Genomic DNA, 12,167 nt, shown 5'->3' on the forward strand with positions numbered 1-12,167 from the left:
TCGGCTGGCATGGCGGTTTTTTTTGCCACACCTTCACTTACAAGTGGGACCAGCTTAACGAGAATCATGTCAACGTCCGTAAGTGCTGGCTCAGACCCAACTGCAATGGATTACAAAAAATACCGTAGAGTAGGTGTTCTGTGGAAAATCAGCATCAATAGTTGCTTGTTTGTGCAATTTCCTCACCCTTACTGTGTTCATATATTTCCAGCTGTTTTTGGGAAGCAGTTAAAGAGAGACCCAATTGTCAATGGAACAGATACCACAATGAAAATCGTGGGATATGACGCATACCGAAATGGTACTACTATTTCTTTTGAGCCACATTTTTTGTGGTCTTCTAGAAGCCTTTTCTCCGAGAAAAATGCCATGCAGAGCATTGAGAACTTTCTCATAATAGATGATACCCCATGTGTTGCTTTTGTAGTCTTCTATAAACATGATGGTAGATAAACTAAAGACCTTTTGGCATAGTGTATTTATACATATTTATTTAAGATAAGAAAATTGCAATGGACACAACACTTGGTATAAATATAAATATTGGAACATGTTAAATACCCGATCATTTTTTTACTAAATACAGGACATAAGTAATTTCATATGGCTTACATGAATATTAATGTATATATTACTTTAACTGTTGTCGCAAATTAATCTTCATATCTGCATGTTTAAGATCTACAGAAAGAATGATAACTAAACACAAATATTGGCAGTGAGTGATGGAGCTCCAATATCAACAAAAAGAAAAAGAAAATGCTTACTCTCTTTTTTGCCAAAGTGAGTATAAATTCTCTTGTCTCAAAGCATTTGTCTGAAAATAGCATGAGTACTTATCAAGAAGGGAGCGAAAAAGTTGAGCGGTCGCCGTCACCGGATGCAACCATCAAGGCGAGAAACTAGGTTTTCACTCCGAAGAATCAGTCAGACCATATCCGAGCAATGCCTTCAAGAAGGTATAACGACGCAAAATAAAATAAAATTTGTCGCCATTGCTAGGTATAACCAACACAGGTCAGACTTAGGCTTTTACCCCGGAGCTCGAGACTGAATGCACATAGCACCATCATCGAAGTCACTTTTGTATTGTCGCTACCATTTATCCGCGATCCCAGCAACTACATGCGATGTGCGACCACCGCTGCTGCACCACCAGCCATTTGCGTCACGCCTTTGACCATACTTTGTATCTCACTGCTGAAATCAACCACCAGATCTAAAGAGATGAACCCTCGCCAAAGACCATGCAGACCACCATCGTTGTGGAGCCGTAGGAGGTCACTGTAGCATAGTTTTGCATGCAAGCACCACCATCCGGCCGATCGTATCTTGGTCACCAGCACCACCATCTGAGGCCACTGCACCCTTGTGGAGAGAACCAAACCCCACCGTATAGCTTGCAACATGCAAGTCGGGGATGCTAGATTTGGCCGTGAGTGGACGCCATGGCTGCTCAAAATTTTCCGGTCGCCAACCCGTCCACAAGGGCCAGCAGCCACATCCGGCAGCGAAGGGGCCGGATGAGAAGCCTGCTGATGCAGAGTGACGGTAGGCAACCACAACCAAGCGAGCAGGGAGGTAGATGCTTGGAGTGAATTTTGGATCTGAGGGGGAAGCAAAAGGCACAACAAGCTAGAGAGGAAGCTGGGCTGCTATGTGTGCAAAAACAATACAGCATTTTTGGTTGACTCCCTCCGTTTTTAAATATAAGACCTTTTAGAGATTTCAGTAAAAACTACATACAAACGTATATAGACGTATTTTAAAGTGTAGATTCGCTCATTTTGCTTAATATATAGTATGTATTGAAATCTCTAAAATGACTTATATTTAGGAAGAGAGGGAGTATGACTTTGCCAAATGTGTAGGGTATTAAGAGTTACTTGTCAAACTTATTTTGCCATGTGTCCAAAAATAGCTAAAAGTTTCTTGTCCACCTCCTCAAGAAAGATCAGGGTTCCTTTGCCTCCCGTCACCGTTGCCGTCAGTCTGCTTCGTCTCCGGTGGCCTTAGGGCCATGGAGGCTCACCGGAGACGCGGTGGATCCCGGCCCTTGCCGACGGAAGGACTCCGTTTTTTTTTTTGTTTCTTTCAGTTTTGTTAGGGTTTTTGTACTGCTTAGGAAGGCTAGGCGGTGGCGGCTCCCTGAAGATTAAACACCTCGGTGGGCAAAATTGACTGAAGCAACATAAAAATTTAACAGTTGCCTGATACTGTATTTAGCAAAACCCGATAAACAAATGGTCCTGCTAAGCTCACATGCATCCGTGGAACCTCTTACTACTATGGATGGATCGTCCTTGCTCGTTAGCCACAGCTAGCACATGATACGCAATTAACCCGCGCCTTTCGTCTCGACGACTATTCAACTCGCACGATTGCACGCCATGCACGTGCGATCCTCGTCGCCTTGACCCGTCTCTTCATTGTCCAGCGGCAGTCTCTTCTCGTGTCGTCTCGTGTGGAGAACAGCACAGCTAGCTAGCTAGCGGACAGGCTAATGGTTGGCCGTGAGTCCCGATCAGTGCCTGCCTTAATTTGTCCCTTTTTCCATCGCTTAGCATAACGGAAGATACATTCATTTCTCTCTAAGAAAGCTGCAGGAGACACAATTTTTCATTGATGATTCGATAGTGTGATACATGCAGCGAGAGAACGCCGTGGTTGCGTTGCGACAACGGGAAGAGCACATATATACCACTGTTTCCTCAATGGCGATGGAGAACCCAGATGCATATCGACGAAGTGCGTGGCTACTTCCTACTGCTCGAATCATGCTTTCTGAACCACAAAATATACACCTGCTTCCTGCCCCCCTGCACACTTCTAACTCTCATTCTTTCCAGGAAAAAGTCTAAACTGGTGACTGTGAAATTACGTCCGACCGACGCCTCTGTAATTTGTTCAAGTTATTATTGGTCTTTATAGAGCAGTGATGGCCGCTTTATATTCAGCCGGACATGGCCCGTCTGGGAACTAGATGGTCGGCCGTCAGCTCTCAGCGTCTCCTGGCAGGTTTTTTTTTGTTGCAAGAAAATTCTAATCTATTCATTTTCAGCGTCTCCTAGCAGTTAACACATCTCCACCGAGGTGTCTTATATCTCTTGTTTCTGCTTTTTTTTCGTGTGCTTTTGGACATGTTTATGTTGTTACCCTAGTAGATTTATCCTCTCGGTGCCCTTGGATAACGCTGGTCATGGGATGGTGCTTTATTTATAGAGCATGTAGAAAGTCTATTTCTAAAAGTTACCTATGACGATCACTTCAGCCATTCAAAACAGGAGCTAACTATCCAAGGATTACACAAAAGGTGCATCGTGATTATAATTAGTAGATTTAAAATTGAGTTTTTTTACAGCACATCGTACTATCTAATATGATGGGTAGTATTTAGTTGATGAAAGGGTCAACATGGCCAACTCCACCAACGTCCACCCACACATAAAACGCATATCGACCTCACGCAGCCGCAGCCGCCTCCTGGCTCCTCTACCCAAAAATACTTAGTGTAGAGGAGATGTTTGGCAATGCAACTTATGACAGTATTGATCGGATGCAGATGTATGTATATATAGTGTACAATGTTGGCCTCAACCTCAACTATACAAAGATTAAGAGGTGGGTCAAGATATACAAAATATACATGCAAAACCATATGTTCAACATCCCCCCGCAGTCGAAATGTCGCCGGAGATGCAAAGACTGGACCTGAACTCCTCGAAGACGGGAGTAGGCAATCCCTTAGTCATCACATCAGCAAACTGTTGCACCGTCGGAACGTGGAGAACCCGAATGCGTCCAAGGGCCACCTGCTCGCGAACGAAGTGAATATCGAGCCTCGTATGCTTCGTGCGGCGATGATGAACCGGGTTGGCGGAGAGGTAGACGGCGGAGACGTTGTCGTAGTAAACAAGCATGACCTTGTGGATATCACGAAGCAACTCCTGGAGCAGATGATGAAGCCAGGAGCATTCGGCAATGGCGTTAGCCACTACTCGATACTCTGCCTCGGCACTCGAGCGGGAGAGCGTTGGCTGTCGCTTGGACGACCAAGAGATCAGCGAGGGCCCAAGGTAGACACAATAGCCTGATGTGGAGCGATGTGTGTCGGGGCAGCCTATCCAGTCCGCATCAGAGTAGGCAACGATGTTAGTGGAGGTGGAGGCCGTCAGTGTGAGTCCCATGGGCATAGTGCTGCGTATGTAACGGAGGATACGCTTCACCAAGGCTAATGAGAGTCGCGCAGGGAGTGCATGTGGAGGCACACCTGTTGAACAACATACTGCAGGTCAGGGCGTGTCAGCGTCAGGTAGTGCAAGGCGCCAACAATGGAGCGATAAAAAGTTGCATCAGACACAGGAGAGCCTTCCAAGGCAGAAACCTTGGCCTTCGTGTCGACGGGAGTGGTAGCGTCTTGCAATTAAGCATGCCAGCACGCTCAAGAAGCTCATGGCTGTACTGCTGCTGATGCAGAAAGAAACCATTGGCCCATCGGACCACCTCAATGCCGAGGAAATAATGCAAAGGCCCCAAGTCCTTGAGGGAAAACTCATCACGAAGACGAGCCGTGAGCCGCTGAAGGAGCTCGGGAGTGGAGGCTGTTAGGATGATGTCATCGACGTAGAGCAGCAGGTATGCAGTGTCAGCTCCCTGATGATACACGAAGAGGGAAGCATCGGAGCGGGTGGACCGGAATCCAAGTGACTGCAGGAAGGCTGAGATACGCTGGTACCACGCCCATGGTGTCTGCTTCAACCCGTAAAGAGAACGAGAGAGCGCACATGTGGTCGGGATGCTCGGCATCGATAAAGCCAGTGGGCTGCTGACAGAACACCTGCTCGGCAAGATGGCCGTGCAAAAAAGCATTGGATACATCTAACTGATGCACAAGCCACACGCGCGAGACCGCCAATTGAAGCACTGTGCGGATTGTGCCCGGTTTGACAACCGGGGCAAAGAGGTCAGTGAAGTCTAGCCCCGCACGTTGCCAAAATCCATGAACCACCCAACGAGCCTTGTAGCACTCAAGAGAACCGCTTGGGCATGTCTTGTGGCGAAACACCCACTTGCCGGCGATGGCGTTGGCATGAGGGGGTCACGGAACAAGATGCCACGTGCGGTTGCGCTGCAATGTATCAAACTCCTCCCGCATCACCACGAGCCAATGAGGATCCCGAAGGGCTGGGCGAGCAGAGGAGGGGATGTGTGATGGTGTCGTTATCGAGGCAGCACACACATACTCGTTGAAGTATAGCGCGTGCCCTACCGGTGCACACCAGCCCCGGCACGGGTCGTCACGCCGAGAGGCGGAGCAGCTGCCGAGGCGGGCTCGACGACGGGTGATGATAGAGTCGAGCCCGTCGCAGGAGCGCAGGCGAGCGAGCCAGCAGTAGAGGGGGCAACGCTAGCAGAGGAGGCCGCGTCGGCCTCGACTGCCCGTCCCGAGGGGACGTCCGGAGGGGTGCCGACCGAGGCACCCGAGGCCTGGTCTTACTCGACCTCTGGGGAGGGAATCGTGGGACCAGATGCAGGTGGGAGGCGCTGAACTGGAGAGGCACCAGTAAGCCACGACTGAGACTCGCACCAGACAGGAGGCGCTAGGGGCGCCGTCAGAGGTGCAACAGACGAAGATAGCTGGTGAAAGGGAAACACCGACTCATCAAAGTACATGTGCCATGAGGTGTGCACGTGGTGAGAGACTGGGCCATAACACCGGTAACCTTTGGTGTTGGAGGGATAGCCAAGGAAGATACACGGGAGGGATCATGGTGCGAGTTTGCAGGGGGTAGTGGATGCGGTGTTGGGATAGCAGAGGCACCCAAAAATGCAAAGACCGTCATAGGATGGATGCACACCAAAGAGAAGGTGATGAGGTGCGTAGTCCCAACAAGGACGACATGGGCAGATGTTAAGGTGGAGGATGGCGGTGGCGAGAGCATCAGGCCAAAACCTGGGGGAGGGGGACGTTAGAGTGGAAGAGTAAAGTACAAGCGCATTCATTAAGAGTGCGAAGAAAGTTCTCAATGTGACCGTTCTGCTGGGACGTGTAGGGGAAGGTTAGACGGAAGATGGTGTCGTCAGAAGTGAGAAGATCTCGAACGTCGACATTATCAAACTCTTTTCCGTTATCAGTTTACAGTGCAAGAATGGGGCGACCAAACTATGTTGTGACATAAGAATAAAAGGTTGTGAGTGTGTCTAAGGCGTCGGATTTGCGACGAAGGGGGAAATCCACATATAATGGGAATAATCATCTAAAATCACCAAATAATAAAGGTAGCCGGTGTTGCTTGCAACGGGATATGTCCAAACATCACTATGAAGTAACTGAAACGGAAAAGTGGAAATAGTCGTAGACGCACTAAAGGGAAGACGAACGTGCTTTCCTAGACGACAAGCCTCACAAGTATGATCATCGATCTTATTACATGAGAATGAAAAACTCCTAAGAATTTGACGTAAAACGGTAGGGTTGGGATGGCCAAGGCGAGCACGCCATATGTCGACATCGGCTGCAAGAGCTACTGGAGTGGAGGTGGTGGCGCCGGCGTGCACATGATAGAGCTCATGAGGACTATCACATTGGTGAAGTACCATCCGTCTACGGGAGTCCTTCACAGAAAAACCAACATCGTCAAATTCAACGGTAATGGGATTCTCACGAGCAAGACGACGAACAGAAACAAGGTTCGTGACAAAGTCACGTGAAACAAGAACATTATACATAGTAATAGGTGTGGATCTGGAAGGAAAATTAGTGCGGCCGACATGTGTGGGTAAAGAGGAACCGTTACCAACGGTGATACGGGTTTGAGTGTGAACGAAAGTGGAGGAGGTTAGGTTATCGGGATGAGACGTCATATGATAGGTGGCACCCGAGTCCATGTACCATGCACCTCCACCACCATAGTTGCTTGGTGACGGTGCAAAGTGTAGCGCAGCCAGAAGGGCGGGGTCCCACGGCGAGGGAACCTGCAGCGTGGGGAAGGCCCCATAGGGTTGCGCCGGGGCGGGCTACCCGTAGCCACCAACCAGCGATGGCGCGGGCGGGGCAGCATAACAGGCACCGGTCGAATGTGGAGCGCCGAAGAACGCCTGATGACCTGTTGGTCGGGGCCGAGGAGACCCGGAGCACGGGCCCTTGGGACGGGCATGTGATATGCATGCACAACGCCCGTCCAAGGGTTCTGGCCGACAGCCCAAGGCGTGGACGACTGCAGGTAGCGCCCCCCTGAACCCTGGGGCTACTGTTGTTGACGGCGGCGGCCGCCCCCGCCGCGCCGGTTGCTGCGGCCCCCGCCGTGCTGCTGCTGTTGAGGCGCGGGGGGGGGGGAGCGGGAGAAGGGCAGTGACGCGACATGAGATGGCGGCGGTGTCGTGTAGGAGGGAGGCGGCGACGGCGTGGTGCGGCGGTGGTGGGGAGCGGCGCCGACGGCGATGGAGATCGCGGCGGCGGCGACCTAGGGTTAGGGTAGGATCAAGAGCTTTGATACCATGTAGAGGAGAGGTTTGGCAATGCAACTCATGATAGTATTGATCGGGTGCAGATGCACGTATATATAGTGTACAATGTGGGCGTCAACCTCTATTATACAAAGACTAGAAGGTGGGCCAGGATATACAAAATATACATTGAAAACCATATGTTCAGCACTTAGGGTTCCTCTACCCATCCTTGGTGTTGCCTCCGGTCCACGTCGGCTCTGGTGGCCTTAGGGCCGTGGGGGACCGGTGGCTCCCAGCCCTTGCGAGCGGGAGGGCTCCGTTTTTAGACGTTTCTTTCAATTTTGTTAGGTTTTGTGTCATGCTCTGGAAGGTGAGACAGCGACGGCTCCCTGGAGATGGAATGAGGTTCTCCCCGCCTAGTCCCGGTTCTGATGGTGCATCTAGCATCGTCGGTTGGCATGTGGAGATGTGTGTCCGGTCGATGTCTTTGCTGGACCCCCTGTTCAAGAATTCGTCCAATTAACCAGTTAACTTGCCGATTAACCCCTACTCCTAGGGTCACCGAGTAGCCGATAAACCAATAAATCGTCTGATTAATTGATTAAATGGCCAATTAACTTGCCGGTTAGCCTATTAATCCCCTACTCTCTAGCCAACCGAGCAGTTACCAGTTAATGATTTCCTCAACAATGGCTGGACCTACTCGGGTCATCATTCATCTGCGTTCGTGTGTGTTCAGGTTAGATCCTTTCGATCTACGCTACTCTTCATCGGCGGCGATTGTTGTTCTTGTGTGCTGGTCCTACAAGGCCTTAGCACGATGACTTTTCGACTACCTACTACAACACCGGTTCTGGTAAGGGAGGGGCGATGACGGGAGCGCATCTTTAGCTCGCTTCAATGCTTGTAGTCGTCGATAGGTGGTCTACGGATCTGGATATAATTTTTATTATTTCTGGTCTTCGTTGTACTGTCATGATTGAAGATAAATAGATCGAAAGTTTTGTAGAAAGAAATTATGGGCCGACTCCAGATTTGGCTGAAGGACAGATAGGTAATTCTTTGTTATGGGCTTAGTCATCTATGCGTTTTGATCCTAAAGATTCATATCAAATTAATTAAATGATGCTAGGCTCCATCTCTTCGACGCCTGCGCTATCCTAGGCAATGTTTTAAATAGCGAGCTATACCAAATAGCGATGGACCTCAAAATCAATTATAGCGGAGCTATAACGGACTATAACAGGCTAGAGCGGACTATTTGTACATGAAACAATTTAACGGTACCCTGCTGAAAAGGCTATAGCGGGGCTATAGCCGACTATTTAAAACTATGGTCTCAGGTCCTCCGCCATCCCGGTGCCTTCCCGCCTCAGCTGGCCACCCGCCTGCCGCCTATCCTTCGGCCGAATGCCCTCGCCTCCCGTCATGCCCAAGGACGGGCACCCTGGACCAACTTCCCTGCCACAACCCCAGAGGGCGGCGCCGCCCTCTATCTCCATTGACTTGTACATTGATCAGAGCTCCGCAGGTTCTCCATCCCTTCTTCGTGTCTTGCCCTGTATCCCTCACTAAAGCCAGCTCGTGTACGCCCGTGTCTTTCAGCAGAAGACATCCAGCAACTAGCTTTGGCTAGCCAGCCTTGAGCCCTTGATACTTACTCCGTGCGTAGGCCAAGAGCACTGACCAGTGGCGCATCAGACAAGGGACGTTGGGTATGTACGCGTCTTCGCCAGGAAGAGCTCTGTTGGGATAGACGTTTAGGAGTTGTATAGGGATAGAAGTTTGTTTAAATTCTATACTTCATCTCTATCCCTTCTTCTCGTTCTCATCTCTTTGTAACGACCGATCTGGTCGATCTTCCCTGTAACTTGTATGCCAAGGCTTTTGCCCAATATATACATGCGGCCCGAGACAAGGGTTCTACGCTTCCCAAATACTTTTACACGGTAACAGAGCCTCTTCCTCATTCAATCGAGAGAGATTGCATCTAGCTACCTCCGAGACCGAGACCATGTCCACCACCGCCGCTGCCATGATGCCAAGCACCATGGGTGTGCTCTCCACCACCCCATCCTCCACCTTTGCATCATCTTCCACCTCCACCCACAACACCACCTCCCTCGGATCGACACCACAAGAGAAGCTTACGAGGGGCAACTTCCTACTCTGGAAGGCCACCGTACTCCCGCAGATCAGAGGTGCGCAGATGGAGCACCACCTCGACCAGAAGAGCCCGCCACCGCCGGCCACCCTCACCATCACCAAGGACGGCAAAGAAGAACAAATCGTCAACTTTGCGAGATCCCTCTGGTATGCACAGCAGCAACAACCTCAAGGATACTTAATGGGTTCATTTTCCCGTGAGATTCTTGCTCAGGTCGCCACGCTCCAGACGTCGGCAGAGGTGTGGCGCACCATCCATGCCATGTTTGCTGCTCAAAGTCAAGCCCAAGCGATAAACACTCGCATCGAGCTCACCAACCTCAAGAAAGGTAACAAGTCCATGGTTGATTATCTTGGTAAGATCAAAAGTCTCACCGGTGAGGTCGCAAGCACAGCTGCGGCCCTCTCTGATCTAGAGATCATCTCCAAAATCCTTGCTGGCTTGGACATGGAGTACAACCCGGTGGTTTCTGCGCTTGCCACCAGGATGGAATCCATCACCGTCCAAGAACTCTAAGCCAGCTGCTCAGTTTTGATGCCCGCCTCACCCTCCTCCATGGCGGCGACCTTTGGCAGTCCTCTGTCAACTCAATCTATCGTGGCCGCGGCCGTGGGCGCGGTCACCAGGGGCAACACGGCGGTGGGCGCGGACGCGGCGCTCCTCTAGGCGATGGCGCCCGCTCTGGTGGGGGTTCTGGCTCCCATGGCGGGGGCGGCTACAACACCAGCGGCAATGGCGGCGGCTTCAACAATAACAACGGCCGCCGCCCTCCTTCCCGTGGTCGCCCTTGCTGCCAGCTTTGCAAGAAGTCTGGCCACGAGGTGATTGACTGCTGGCATCGCTACGACGAGGACTTTGTGCCCTCGGATCGCCATGTTGCTGCTGCAATGCGTGAACAGGGTGGTGACGGCGTCTGGTACGTCGACTCTGGTGCTACGGATCACGTGACAAACGAGCTCGAGCAACTCGCCCTTCGTGAGCGGTACCACGGCACCGACCAGATTCACACCGCCAGCGGTGGAGGTATGGATATTTGTCACATCGGTCAAGGTTCTATGAATTCCCCTACACTCAAACGTAATCTTGTTCTTAGAGATGTGCTTCATGTTCCTCAAGCTGACAAGAACCTTGCATCCATGTCTCGTTTAGCCATCTTTGAAACTCACCCACGTTATTTTTTCATCAAGGATCGGGCAACGAGGGAACTACTTCATCATGGTAGATGCGTTGGAGGGCTCTACCCCATTCCATCCGGAGAACTAGGTCGCAAGGGTCGTCACGTCTACTCCGTCATCAAGCCCTCCTTGGCATGGTGGCATCAATGATTAGGGCATTCATCTTCGATCATTGTCAAACAAATAGTCAATAAAGGCAAACTTTCTTTGTCTCCTAGTCCAGTTTGTGAGCCTGTTTGTGAAGCTTGTCAATGTGCCAAGAGCCATCAGCTTCCTTATCCCAAACCAACTAGTGTGTCTCATGCTCCGTTAGAACTTATTTTCATTGATGTATGGGGCCATGCCCGAGATTCTTTTGGTAGAAAAAAAATATTATGTCATTTTTATCGATGATTATAGCAAGTTCACTTGGATCAATTTGCTTGGATATAAGTATGAGGTTTTCTCTATTTTCCAAGAATTTCAGAAACTTGTTGAGTGCCAGTTTGATAGGAAAATCCTTGTTGTCCAAAGTGACTGGGGAGGGGAGTATGAGAAACTCCACTCTTTTTTCCGTAGCATTGGGATAGTCCATCATGTATCTTGCCCTCATGCTCATCAACAGAATGGCTCCGCTGAGCGCAAACATCGCCACATTGTTGAAGTTGGCCTTTCTCTTTTAGCTCATGCTTCCATGCCTCTCAAGTATTGGGATGAAGCCTTTATCACTGCCACTTATCTTATCAATAGGCTCCCTAGCAAAGTTATTGGCAACACTACTCCGTTAGAGCGTGTCTATCATCAAAAACCTGATTACAACTATCTTAAAATATTTGGGTGTGCTTGTGACCCAAATTTGCGCCCCTACAATCATCATAAACTTGAGTTTAGATCCACTCAGTGTGTATTTCTTGGCTATAGTAATCTTCATAAAGGTTATACATGCCTTGAAATTTCCACCGGACGTATCTATATTTCTCGTGATGTTATTTTTGATGAGACACTCTTTCCATTTGCCAAATTACATCCCAATGCGGGAGCCTTGCTTCGTGCAGAAATTGCCCTCCTTTTTGATCCTACCACACTACCTGATCATGAGGGCGAATTAAATGAACTTGATCATGTACAAAAATCCCAAGGAAATTCTGATTCTGTTGATGTTTGTGCAAATTCGCGCTGTCATTTTATGTGTGAGGAAGCAGACAAGCTGGGCACGGAAACTGCTGCTGATTCGGCTGACAGCGGGCGATCCCAGGCAGATTCGCCCGCCCAGCCTGCTGTCTCTGGCGACGCGCGATCCCAGGTGGATCCCCCCGTGCGCCTGGCCTCAGCTGGCCTGGTGGCCGAACGCGCTGACTGGGTGGTGCCCACCAGTCCCGCAGCGTCGCCTCGCGCCA

General features: G+C 50.2%; 2 pseudogenes; both read left to right on the plus strand.

Moving 5' to 3' along the window:
* Window positions 1-10,015: 10,015 nt before the first annotated feature.
* LOC119266273 lies at window positions 10,016-10,153 on the plus strand (annotated as a pseudogene).
* A 350-nt stretch (window positions 10,154-10,503) lies between these two features.
* The window catches only part of LOC119360223, a 9,055-nt pseudogene continuing 7,391 nt past the window's right edge, over window positions 10,504-12,167 (plus strand).

This window comes from Triticum dicoccoides, chromosome 2B (assembly GCF_002162155.2).
Source record: "Triticum dicoccoides isolate Atlit2015 ecotype Zavitan chromosome 2B, WEW_v2.0, whole genome shotgun sequence".
Lineage (NCBI taxonomy): Eukaryota > Viridiplantae > Streptophyta > Magnoliopsida > Poales > Poaceae > Triticum > Triticum dicoccoides.